The 12,866-nt window shown below is 36.6% G+C and overlaps 1 protein-coding gene across 2 annotated transcripts in view; it reads right to left on the bottom strand.

Moving 5' to 3' along the window:
* Positions 1-4,284: 4,284 nt before the first annotated feature.
* Positions 4,285-12,866, bottom strand: part of TMTC2 (transmembrane O-mannosyltransferase targeting cadherins 2) — a 369,395-nt gene continuing 360,813 nt past the window's right edge. For both annotated transcript variants that reach the window (XR_010830965.1, XR_010830962.1), the window contains exons 16-17: positions 5,745-5,857; positions 4,285-4,879 (exon numbers count right to left, since the gene is read on the bottom strand). The gene's annotated coding sequence lies outside the window, so the exon portion shown is untranslated. The remainder of the gene's footprint in view (positions 4,880-5,744; positions 5,858-12,866) is intronic.

The following is a 12,866-nucleotide window of genomic DNA, read 5'->3' on the forward strand; positions in this document are numbered from 1 at the left end:
CATCAGAAATTCTGCAGAGTAAAATAAGAAGTTAAATGCATAAGGGAAGTGCTAATGTCAATGTTGTGGTCTTTTTTATTATTATTATTATTAGTGACATCATGAAAATATCAGATAATTTTTAATGATTTGTTTAAACCTAGTTAGAGACCAGTAAAGACTAATATACTAGCTCCTCTATTACTTAATTTTCTAGTAAAATACATCGCAGAAAGAGCAGTATAATTTTTCAGCCTCCATCTAGTTATGTATTTTTGCACTGACAAGTCCATAATATGTCATAGATTTGTTACACAAAAACATCAGCAGGCAGTAATCATACCTAGTTGCTTGTTCTTAAGGCAAAGATTAACACTGAGAAGATTAGTAACTCTCATTTAGCATGAAGATTGTTCACACTTGGATTTAGATTGTTGCAGATTCTAAGAAAATGAAGTTCCTTAAAATTTGCTGTGTTTTTAAGGTTTGCTTTACAAGTAAAAGTGTTAGAACAACATTTTTCTTCAACGAAAACTAAGAATTTTGGAACAAAATATGACACAGGTGAATTCCATTAACCCATTGAGTGCAAAGGAAGGAGCAAAACAGTGCCAATAATAGTTAAAATAATAATAATTTAAAAAAAAAAAAGCTCAAAGATATGATTTATATTACAGTGGGATTCACTGTATGTCATTTTGCATTTTGTATTAAGTTGCAAGGAGGAGCATGGAAGAAGATATTAATCTAGAATGTTTGGTTTAGGAGAATACTAAAAGGAGGCATTATTGTCTCAAAATAAGAACTTAAGTTTATAAAAAATTAAAAGAATTCATTGTTTTGTGATAGGAAATTTTAAAAATGGCACGAACATGGATTTTGTAAATAACCTTTACCTTGAATTTTTCAATAAAACACAGCAGAAGTCCTTAGAAATATCCAGAATTTTGGGCATATTTTCAATCAGAGCTAAGTTGAGGCTGTGGAGGACAGAGATAAAGGCCTCTCCTGAATCTCCAGCATGATCTGGTAGATGCTGGAGGTAGATGCTGGACGCTTGTGATCTTAATTGGACTACCTGGAGAATGGTAACCAGTAGACCTTCAATGTGGAGAGGGGAAGATCTGGGAAGATCTACAATAAAAACAGAGGGGAAAAAATCACATTCCGCAATTAATCAAGTCCCCCTGTTCTCTCAAAAAATCACTAAGGCTTTTTTACGGAAGCATTCTCTAGACATAGGCATAGTCCCATACAGAGTTTAGAGGACTAGTTCCTCCACTAAAAAAAAATAATAAAAAATTAGCAATCATGGTGTACCTTTGACAAATTTAAAGCATATATGATCTCTCTGAGCTTCTAGGACTATTTTGCACATATGAAGCAGGTAGTTTATCTTCTACTGGAAATGCTTGAGCTCTTCTATTTTTAATGCAGATCATAACTAATTGCATACTCCTAACTGCTCATCAGCACTGTAAGCAGATATTATTTGCTACCAGTTTTTTAAAAAGAGGATACGTTTGTATAACTGCAAAATAGAAAACTATAACCAGCATAGGATGTAATCAGCAGGGAGAGAAAGCTGAGGTGTATCTCAGTGCAGGGCTGCCAAGGATTACCATGTTACTCCATCTTGTTATGAAGTAACAGCTAGCTTAGGTATGTTCTGTTAAAATGGAGCTGGCAACAATGGTTTCCTTTTCCCTTTGAGTCAAAAAGTGTGAAAACAAACTTCTGCTCTTAAAATTTTTCCCCAAAACCGGATGAAGTATTTGGCAGTTTGCTGATGAAAGACGTTTTGTTGTATTGGTGCACAAGATTAATTCTTGATAATATTGCAGACATTTCAGTCTCGGTACCAAATCAGCAAAAATACTACTGGTAAAAGTGGACTTTTTATTTGAGTTAAACTAAGAAATCTGTGAAAGTTTGGGAGAGGGGGACACTGAAATACATATTTTTATAAGCTGATGGTGAAACAAATACAAAAAAAAAAAAAAAAAAAAAAAAGGAAATTTATTTGAGGTCAGCCTTGGCTTACTTGGGGGATTTTTAGACTTCGTCTTCCTCTTTTCTAGTTTACACATGTAATTCTGAAATACATAGGTCATTCAAAATTAAAATAAAAAGAATTTCAATTTTGTAAATGTTGCTTAAATGCTTTTATATTTCTATAATGAAATATTTTAATTTAAAAAAAATCAAAAAAATGTTTTGTTCTTTAGAAAAACTTCTCTTGTATTGTTTCTACTGAATTTCTGGGAACAAACACACATGCCATATCTATGCCTGATTTCAGTCTCCAGTTACATCATTTTCCACCAAGTGAACTCATTGCCATGCAAAAATTGTTCCACTCTAAATGCAAGGGCTATTTTGATTGTCTTTCATGCTTCATTCCCCTTCTCTGAGTCATGCCAATGTTCATGGTTGTCACTTCTAGCCTTGGCTTGCACTGTGTAATTATGAGAAAAGACTAAGCTACAGCAGAAACCTGAATAGAGCATAAAAGTAAATCAGAATGGTAAGTTTGCCACCTTCTGAACAGGTGCGATGTGCAGTCATTCCTTGTGTGATGGTGAGGTAGTGTTAGCTATTATCTGTAGCGGTGGCATTAATTCTGAGCAATCAACTTGCAGTCATCACGGATGGCTCTGTGTAAAAATTACACACACACAAGATGCCTTACCCCCTTCTTTTCTTCTTTTGACCTGGAGAGGAAACCCAGGACAATCTAGCTTTAATCTGTGCCCCTACAGTTTTTGATAAAGTTATTCTACTCTTTTCTCATGAATCTTGTCAATACACTAACAATCACAACTGCTGTTTCCATTTCAAATATAAAAGGCAAGTTTTTTAATTTTACTGAGAAAGCAGGATGTCCAGCTCCAGTGTGCTGCATATGTATCCAAATGAGAGCCATCTGTTGACATACAGCAGGATGTATGTTATCCTGTAAACCCTAGAGCAAATATGAGGTTAATTGTTTTTCATTTCAAAAATACCACTTTTATAAATGCAACATAATTTGTTTTGAAGAAAAATGAAAAGAAGGAAACAATAGGTTGTGCAGAACAAAACAATTTAGTTAGGAAATAAGCATGAGAAGAGTGGGATATGTGCCACACTGCAAAGCTCATTCGCCAATACTGTATTTGAAAAATTACAATGAGCATGTCTTTCAAACATTGAGTCTTGAATGGAACAATAGCATGTAGGACATCCTGGGGCAGTGGGGAGAGGATAAATCCTTCTCCCGTCTAGGGGCTCATGACATAGCCAAACCAAATACTCATTGTGCCAATTCCTGTACCATGATGCCCTGCCAAGCTCTGACTATGGACTGGCTCACCTCTGTAGCTGTCTGCCTCAATGTTTGTAAAATGAGTTATTGCACCAAAGGCCAGACTGATTTTTCAGCCTGTAAAACAATGAGATATTAACAATTATATTATTCCCCATGTACACTACTGGTCTGAAGAGCATTATCTGTGCCTTCCCTTAGCCTTCCCTTTCTACAACAGTTGGAAGGAACAACACTATATATATGGAGGAACCAGGCCTCAGAACTTTCCTTAGGAAAACTCTAATTAGTTTTATTTGGCTATATTTTGTAGGCAGTTAGTATCCATTTTGCTCTTAACTCAGCTTAAAATAAATAAATAAATAAATAAATAAATAAATAAATAAATAAATAAATTGCACTGTTGTTCACTATTGTTACTAATATTCTGGTATTTTAAAGTTTTTCTGCACTACCCAGAGATGGCTGGACTCATAAGTAACAAGAACACTATTAATGCAATGGTAGGACCATACCTTGGCAATCTATATGAAATTTGGAAGGAAAGCAGAAGCACAGGCTGCAGGAGAAAAGGGCTTGAAGAAGGCAGTAGGAAGTCATGCAAATTTAATGCAGATGAAACAGCTTCCAGTTACTCACAGCATCAAAGCTTGAAAAGATTAATTTTTGCCTGGTAATTAAGACCTCTATTAACTGCTCTTCTAGACTCTATCTGCTCCTAAGGAATTATTTACTGAAGATCTAGGAAGAAGCCTAGCCTGAGGAGAAGTAAAATACTCTAATTTGAATTACATTTTACAGGAAATTTAAAGATAATGAGTAGAAAGAAGAAAGAGTTTGGAAGAATCTGCAAGAAGTCATTCTGGTTTACCTTTTAATTTCATGCTAGCAGGATACAGAGGTGCTACAGACACTTCTTTTTAAATGCCATGTTTATTTTTGTAAATATATATATTTGCATACACATACATACATAGAGATTCCTCTTATGTTGCTACCTCATGTCTGGTGTCAGAACAAAACTTATGGCACCTACGTGTCTTTGGGAGAGCAAACATAGTAAAGGGGTTATGGCTAAATTAATTTGCTAAAAATCATCACAGCAATTTCCTTAACATAATAAGAGAAAGGTTATTTTCTCCTTAAAAAAAAAAAAAAAAAAAAAAAAGGTTTTGTACATAGGGTTCTGTACATAGGTTAATATTCTTAATATTTGCAGTCTATGTATAATTCATTTATTAAATTTATTTATTTTTGTCATTACTATAATCTTTTTTTTTTTAGTTTTTATTTAGTTTCTACATACACATATAAATATTCATGTGGGTATAATTTTTGCCAGTATATTACACAGTGGCCTCATATAGATGAGGTAATTTCAGAAAAATGATCAATCGTGACTTGTTTAGTGCTGCCTAGTTTATCAGTGACAGACAAAAAAAAAAAAAAAGAGAGAGAGAAAAAAAATTTGCTTTTAATATCACCATCCCAGTTGTAGCTCTCCAGGTCACCGTGGTGTACTACACATGAACTTGAGCTTGCAGTTGAGTACGAGTATCCACTTATTTTGAGAGCTAATTTGCTGCAGTTCACCTGCCAAGAAAGTGGATACATAAGATCTTTGATTAGCTGGTACATTGCAGGAATTTAAAACTGTGTTTATTCTGCATACACTCTGTATACCATTGTCAAAGAATAAAGGAAATACCCCAGTATGAGCTTACTCTAAAAAGGAGGAACACAGAAAAGTTGCTTCACTCCTGTTTGGTATTTCAAATAGTCATTCAGTAGAAGCCTTGAAATTCTGACAATGGCAGAGCAGCAGCATCCCTTTCTACATCTTCACTTTAACTGTCCTTATTCATCATCTTCCTTGATTAATCAGGAATAATCACAGTTTAACAGCATTGTTGTCCCTGCAGTGCTTCATCCACATAATGTTCTGATACAGATGTGTTCTGATGGCTCTGCTGTGCTTGAAGAACTCTAGATTTTTCTAAACTTCAGTTCAGGATTTCAATTAATAACATGCACATGCAATATGTTCAGCCCATCCTGCATGCATAAGCATATTAAGACTGAGCTATAACACTCAGAAGTTGGCAATTTGATAATTTCTAGATATTACATAGCTTGGTCAGAGCAGTGAAGATGCCAAGAAATCATGGGTGAACATATGAAGTCTTTCAACATCATCCACATGACTTAGAGCTGGAGAAAGAGGCCTTGTTCAAGGAAAACTAGATGTGTATAAGCTCTGTATATTCTACAAAGAGAGAAGTACTGTGTATAATTGCAATTGTCCTACTGAAATAGAGGAAAACCACATTTGTTTAATTTCATCAACATCCTCAGATCTCAATTTAGATATTCTACCAAGTGCTAATCCTGCCAAAAATACACATTAACTTCCACATATGCCCAAATATTAGAGCTGCTGTGTGGCTATCGGATCTACCTGGTTATCCCTGCAGCATAAGTCTTGCCATGTAAAGGTAGCACAGGACCTGGTTTCAGGGAATGAAAGGCTGGAAGGTCACAGTCATCATGCTTCTAGCTTCCTTCTGTGAGCTGCAAGAAAAATTCACACTATAAAACTCCAGTAATCGCCACAGATTTGGGGAAACTCCTTATATTGCTGAGACACTGATCTTCACAACTAGTCTAGATACTGCTTTAAGTTAGATTTGGTCTGGCAAACTAAAGCAGATTGAAGACAACAAAGAATTTGACATCTCATGGTAGAGTCCACCTCGTACTGTAATAACAGAACAGCACTGTAGTTATGCCAAACCCAACAGTGAGTGGTGAAGATAGGGTATATATTTTAGTTTATATCATTACAGTTAAAAGTGATCTACTCAGTCTATCTGGTCAGAGCTGAGCTATGCTGGATGTCAAAAAAAGCAGACATGAAAACATATTGATTATACTCAAAAATTCTCAGAGTGTTATAACATCATAATTCTTACATAACACACACCTAACCATTTAATTACAGTTTCTCAGCTTCTAAGACTACTTAAATGCATATGTAAAAGTGTTTTGGGAAGAAGTGTAAAAGCAAATACTGAACAGATGCAGAATGCTGTCCAGAGAAGTAATGTCCAGAAAGGTATCAAATCATGTAACAGATGGTTCATCATACAGATACTTTTTTCATCTCAAAAACATTTACACTGAGATTATGGTGATTTCTGCAACATCAACAAGCTCTCTGAACACTGTTGATGAGAAGGGTTTTTTTTTTCAGTTTCTATGAGCTTAACTTGCATAACTTTTCTGACTACATTGCGTACTTCCTTTCAGTAACCATTATTCACAAGTTTATAGATTAAAGTGACTTTTCTTTTACCTTTCACCTGTTTGAATAATGTATTACTTTATTTAATAGTAAAATTCAAGCTCTCTCTTCCTCCCTCGTTTATCATATGCACCAATCGAATTAATATCGAATTAGGCTGCAGGCTATTTTGTGCAAGGGTTGTTTCCAGCAGCGTATTTGCAGAGCATTTACTACAAATGGGTCTGCTACAATTGGGTGTTAGCAGAGTACAAGTAACAGATATTATTAGCAACAACAGAAGCCTTAGGTTCAAAGATCAGGTGAGGTTATATCTAAAAACAAATGAGACAATTTCATTCTACTGGCTAGCAAATAGTGATTACTTCACAAAATGAATTCAATACTTGCAACCTCTGGTGAGAATTCCTGATTGATGGGAGTTCTGGCTGGTGCTGCTTGTCAGAGCTGTCAGAGTATAACCTTGACGTGTACATTTCAGCACTGCCTGCTACTCTCTGTCACTTTCACTACATGCACAGCTCTAATTTGGAGTTTTCAATGAATGGTCATTTTGCCATTACTGATTTTTCCTCATTTAACATTCTTGATGCTGCTTCTCCACTCTGCTTTTTATAAATGTACAAGAGAGGTAGGTACAAGGTAAAAGCTACAACCACATAAGGAAACTTCAGATAAAGCTGACACAGTAGCAAAATGGTAACTTGAATCCAGATGTGCTTCTTCTTTTCTGCATGGTGATTTTATTGTATGTTTTTTTTTGGCTAGGTGAGTTGCTAAATTGAAATAAATTGCTATAAATTCAACACACAATACAATTATTAAGAACACTTACATTTTTAAAGCCTAAAATGGCAGCATATTATCATTTTAAGCCTAATTCAACAAAAAGCTATCATTGTGAAGATTTTAATAACACTGTGCAATGTGTATGAAATTGCTACCTATAATAGCAAAAGCATGATAACTCATGGCAAATTAACATCTTTATTAGTCAGCAAAACTGGCAGTACAAAATTGCTGGAGAAATTTGAAATATGTTTGACAAGGTGAGACTTATAACAGATGGGATTATCTAAATGAAATACCATTGGAATATAGAGATTTTGTATCATAGTACAATATTGAAAAAATTGAAATATGATTTGAAGGTAGCATACTCGATGCACAGTAATTCTTAGAAACTGTAGAGAATTGTAAACCTTATGATAATAATATAATCATATACTATTCGAAGAGAAAATTCCTATGTGACTGACATAAAGAAGCAGCTTAATGGAAAGAAAATCATAGAAGAGGGTGTTATACCATAATGTTCATTTTTATGAGCTGCGCATGTAGTCTAGTCTGTAAAGTAGTGCAACTTCACATCTTCTGGGGAGCTCAGAAAGATAATAACTTGGTAGACACCTGGAGAGTGTTTCAAATGCCTAACTGTGAGGATTTTGTACCATTTTGACCCTAGAATAATTGTTTGGGACTAGCTGTTATGACATAAGACCCATATGAGACACAGATCTTTTGATGAAGCAGCTGGATATCAGGCATGAGACCCTAGCACATCTAAAAAGGCAACAGACGACAAAATTCAAGTGTCTGAACCCTATGTTCACCCCTGCTTAGTTGTCTTGCTCAAGCAGCTGATGGAAGTTGTTGTCATTCATAGCCCTGAAATATTTCTTCCCTTATTCAAGTGACTTATACATCAAACAAATTGAAAAGAATTCCTATCTTCAAAAAGGACAAAGAGGACCCAGGGAACTACAGGTCAGCCAGCCTTACCTCAGTCCTTGGGAAAGCAATGAAGCAGCTAATCCTGGAAACCATTTCCAGGCATATGAAAGACAAGAAGGTGATTGGGAGTAGTCAGGATGGATCCACAAAGTGTAAGTCATGCTTTACCAGCCTGATAAAGAATGAAATGACTGGTTTGGTAGATGAGAAGAAAGCAGAGGATATTGCCTACCTTGACCTCAGTAAGGATTTCAACACTGTTTCACATAAGATCCTCATAGAAAAGCTGATGAAATATGGGCTGTCTGAGCAGACAGTGAGGTGGATTGAACAGCCAGGCCCAGACAGTGGTGATCAGTGGTTCAAAGTCTAGCTGGAAGCCAGTAACTAGCAGTGTACCCCAGGGGTCAATATTGGGTTCAGTACAGTTCAATGTCTTCATTAATAATCTCTATGATGGGGCAGAGTGTACCCTCAGGAGGTTTGCTGACAACACAAAACTGGAAGGACAGGCCGACAGACCACAAATGGACCTCAACAGGCTGGACAAGTGAGCTGACAGGAATTACATGAGGTCATGTGGTGGTTTTACCCAGCTGGGCAGCCAAACTCCACCACAACCGTTCTGTCACTCCCCCTCCTCAAAAGAAGAGTGAGGGAAGAAGGCAGCATGCTGGAAAGAAAATAAGGCTCATGGGTTGAGATAAGGATATAATTATCCTTAATTAAAGGGAAAAGGAAGAGGAGAAAAAAAAAAAAAAGGCTGTGCGGAAGCACAGAGATAGGAAAAAAAAATATTTTCTACTTCCCATCAACAAGCAATGTTCAGCCATTTCCTGGGAAGCAGGGCCTCAGTACGCGTAGTGGTTGTAGGGGAGGACAGATGTCATCATAATGAGAGCCCTCCACACACACACACATTCCTTCCCCTTTCCCCCCTTGTATTGCTTAGTGTGACACCATACGGTATGGAATATCCCTTTGGTCGGTTTAGGTCAGCTGCCCTGGTGATGTCCCCTCCCCACTTCTTGCCCACCCCCAGCCTACTGGTTCTGGGGGGTTTGGAGGGTGTCTGGGTGCTGTGCCAGCACTGCTCAGCAGTAGAAAAAAAACTGGAGTGATACCAGGGCTATTCTAACTACAAGTGCTGAGCACAGCACTGTATGGGCTGCTGCAGGGAAAGTTAACTCCATCCTTGCCAGACCCAGTACAGGTCAATAAGGGGAAGAGCAAATCCTACACTTGCAGAGGAACAACCTCATACAACCTCATCAACCTGTAGTATATGCTGGGGGCCAACTAGCTGGTAAATAGTTTTGCAGAAAAGAACCTGGGGATCCTGGTAGGCAAATTGAACATGACCCATCAGTGTGTTCTTGTTGCAAAGGAATGGTGTCCTCCACTGTACCAGAAGGAATTCTGCTAGCAGACTGAGGGAGGTGATCCTACCCCTCTACTCAGCATGAGTGAGACCACACCTGGAGTACTGTGTCCAGTTCTGGGCTCCCCAGTAAAGAGAAAGAGTCCAGGAAAGACTCCTGGAAAGAGTCCAGGGCCTCAAAGGCCCCAAAGATGATTAAGGAACAGAAGCATCTCCCCTTTGATGAAAGGCTGAGGGAAAGGCTGATAGAAAAGCTGTTTGGCCTAGTAAAAAGAATGCTCAGGTGGGATCTCATCAATGTGTCCAAATATCTGAAGAGAAGGTGTAACGAAGACCAAGCCAGGCTTTATTCAGTGGTACACTGACAGGACAGGAGGCAATGGGTACAAGCTGGAACACAGGTGGTTCTTCCTGAACCTAAGGAAAAACTTTTTTACTGGGTGACACTTATCCTCACTGTATAAGGGTGACCAAACATTGGAACAGACTGCACAGAGGCTGTGGAGTCTCCATCCTTTGAGCTATTCAGAAACCATATGGACATAGACCTGGGCAACGTGCTGTAGGTAACCCTGCTTGAGCAGGAGCATGAAACAGATGACTTGAGGAAATCCCTTCCAATTTCAGATATTCTCTGACTCCGTGAAGGGGAAATCAAAAGACCTCTTGATACTATGAACAGTCAACCCCCATTCTTACCTACCTAACAAATAAGAACATAATTCAAGTCCACAGTCCATGTGCATCCTAGCATATGACCTCAGGAGTCCTTAAATCCCAAATCCCTCTCAGCAAAGAGAACTGTGTGCAATTCTCAAATTGCAGTTGAGTAAATGTGTGCAACTGCTGAAGGTATTCTTACAGACTTAATAAAACTCATGCCTTGCTATAGGTATCTACCCATCTATGATTCAGGCACACGTATGCAGTGGTGCATGTATCAAGCATTCATTTGTGTATTCATGCAAAACACTTGTCTGGATTCAGAAAATCAGATTCTTAGTATACAGCTGGTAGCATCTCTACTTTATCATGCTTCCTATTGCTTTAGTTTTGTGGCTTCTCTCCATATTAATAGAATCTCATGGCTAGCTCTAAAAATATTGTTCCCCTTACTATGGGAAAAGTTCCAGTGTATTGCATTATATAATGTATATACTTACGCCAGTAGTTCTGTGGACATTACCTGATAGTATTTTATCTTTTGTTTTTCTTTTTGTGATGCAGTTCATTAAACGAATTTCTTCCTAGATCCTGTTGTTTTCATCATGATTCACTAAAGTCCTCTGAGACTAGAAAAGCCTCCAGGGTGTATATGCTCAAAACAAACCTGAAACTCTGGAGAACTTACGTTTATCTTTACCTGTCTACTTAATCAGCTTAATTTGTTAGGGTAATATTAAAATTAAATAATAAAAAGCAAGGAACTGTGTAAGAATTAGTCCTCCTACACTGCTTGAAAGACATTACTTTTCAAACAAGTAAATGATCCCTATCTTGTTTGCACTAAAGCTAAAATGTAAAAACTTACTGTAATACATTTGAAATTGCCCAAATACCCGTCTTATAAATTTTCATACAATATTTGCTTTAATAGACATGAGAAACATTGTAAACCAGTAAATGGCTAAAGAAAAAAAAAAAGAAAAAAGAAAAAAAAAAAGAAAGAAAAAATTGACGGACATTATAAGCCATTTTTTTAATTAAAAAAAAAAAAATTAGAAACCCTTGTTTTCAACAATGACAGCAGACATCTCACACCAGCCAGGTCCATATAATCCTCACATGTCTCTGAAGCTGTTGGTCTTAAGCTCTGAAGCTTTACACAGATGTAGAAGCTTTCACACAGAATCACACAGAATCACACACACAGAATCATCTAGATTGGGAGAGACCTCCAAGATCGCCTAGTCCAACCTCTAACCTAACACTAACAAGTCATCCACTAAACCATATCACTAAACTCTACATCTAAATATCTTTTAAAGACCTCCAGGGATGGTGACTCGACCACTTCCCTGGACAGCCCATTCCAATGCTTAACAACAAATTCCTTTAATATTTCTGTTAAAATAATATGAATGTCCAACTGCAGATTGGAATAGTTTTGAAAATTTTAAAAGTATGAAGTCTAAAATGGAAATGTAAGCAATAAGTCATAATTTTTTTTCAAGCCATTTACTTCACTGAGACAGAAGAACTTACTCTCCTTTGCATCAGGTGAGCTGGAAGTCAGGAAACCTCAAAAGCCTGTACGGTTCTGAGTCTATTTTAACAGAAACATCTCATTTTTATTTATTTCATAGATTGCAAAGAAACTTTGAGAAACACTACAAAATTTGAAAGTAATTGAATTTGAATACTTTAATTATACTCTCTTCCTAAGTCTCCACCTAATTCTTATCCACATGAACCAGTTTTGCTAGCATGGTGGGAATGGACATATACTGCAACGTTTTCACAAAACTGAACACAAAATTAAAAATCCTAATGTCACTGTCATTTTCACCATGCACAGGAAGGGCAGAGATTTTAAAGTCATGTTATTTTGGTAAAATGAGAACAATTACTGTTGTGTCATTGCTTAAGCACCAGAAGTTTTCAAATCCCTTCAAATTATATTTCTAGATGTTTTTATGCTTGAGATATTGCAAAACTAAAGCAGATCTTCATACTCAAAACATGCTAAGTACCCATTTTGAACATGTGGTTGCACTTAGCAATAATAATGTTCATAATATTTCATTAGTGGCCTCAGACATTATTCAATGGATTCCAGCTCATACTAAAATTGTACAGCTCCTTTGACCTTCAAGACACTTACAAAATACTAGTTGCCTTTTTGCAGGTTAAAAAAAAATGTATTTGCAATATATAATATAATAATTAGGAAACTAATTTTTCCTTTTTTTCTCTCTTTTTTTTTTTTAATAGCTATTTGAAATAAGCTACCGCTTTCATACTAAATCACCACTAAGATGGATGCATATTATATGCTATACACATCTGGCACTGCACAGGCAATCTAACTTGTCATGGTAAGAAAGATGTTTCTCTGTATATGCGACTTGTGTTTGACAGATGACAAGCAAATGATTCAGGTACATGAAAAAAAATGTGCAAAATTACATTCAGCTCATAATAAAAAAGTTCATTTACAA

The sequence above is a fragment of the Anser cygnoides genome, chromosome 1 (genome assembly GCF_040182565.1).
Source record: "Anser cygnoides isolate HZ-2024a breed goose chromosome 1, Taihu_goose_T2T_genome, whole genome shotgun sequence".
NCBI classification, from domain to species: Eukaryota; Metazoa; Chordata; class Aves; order Anseriformes; family Anatidae; genus Anser; species Anser cygnoides.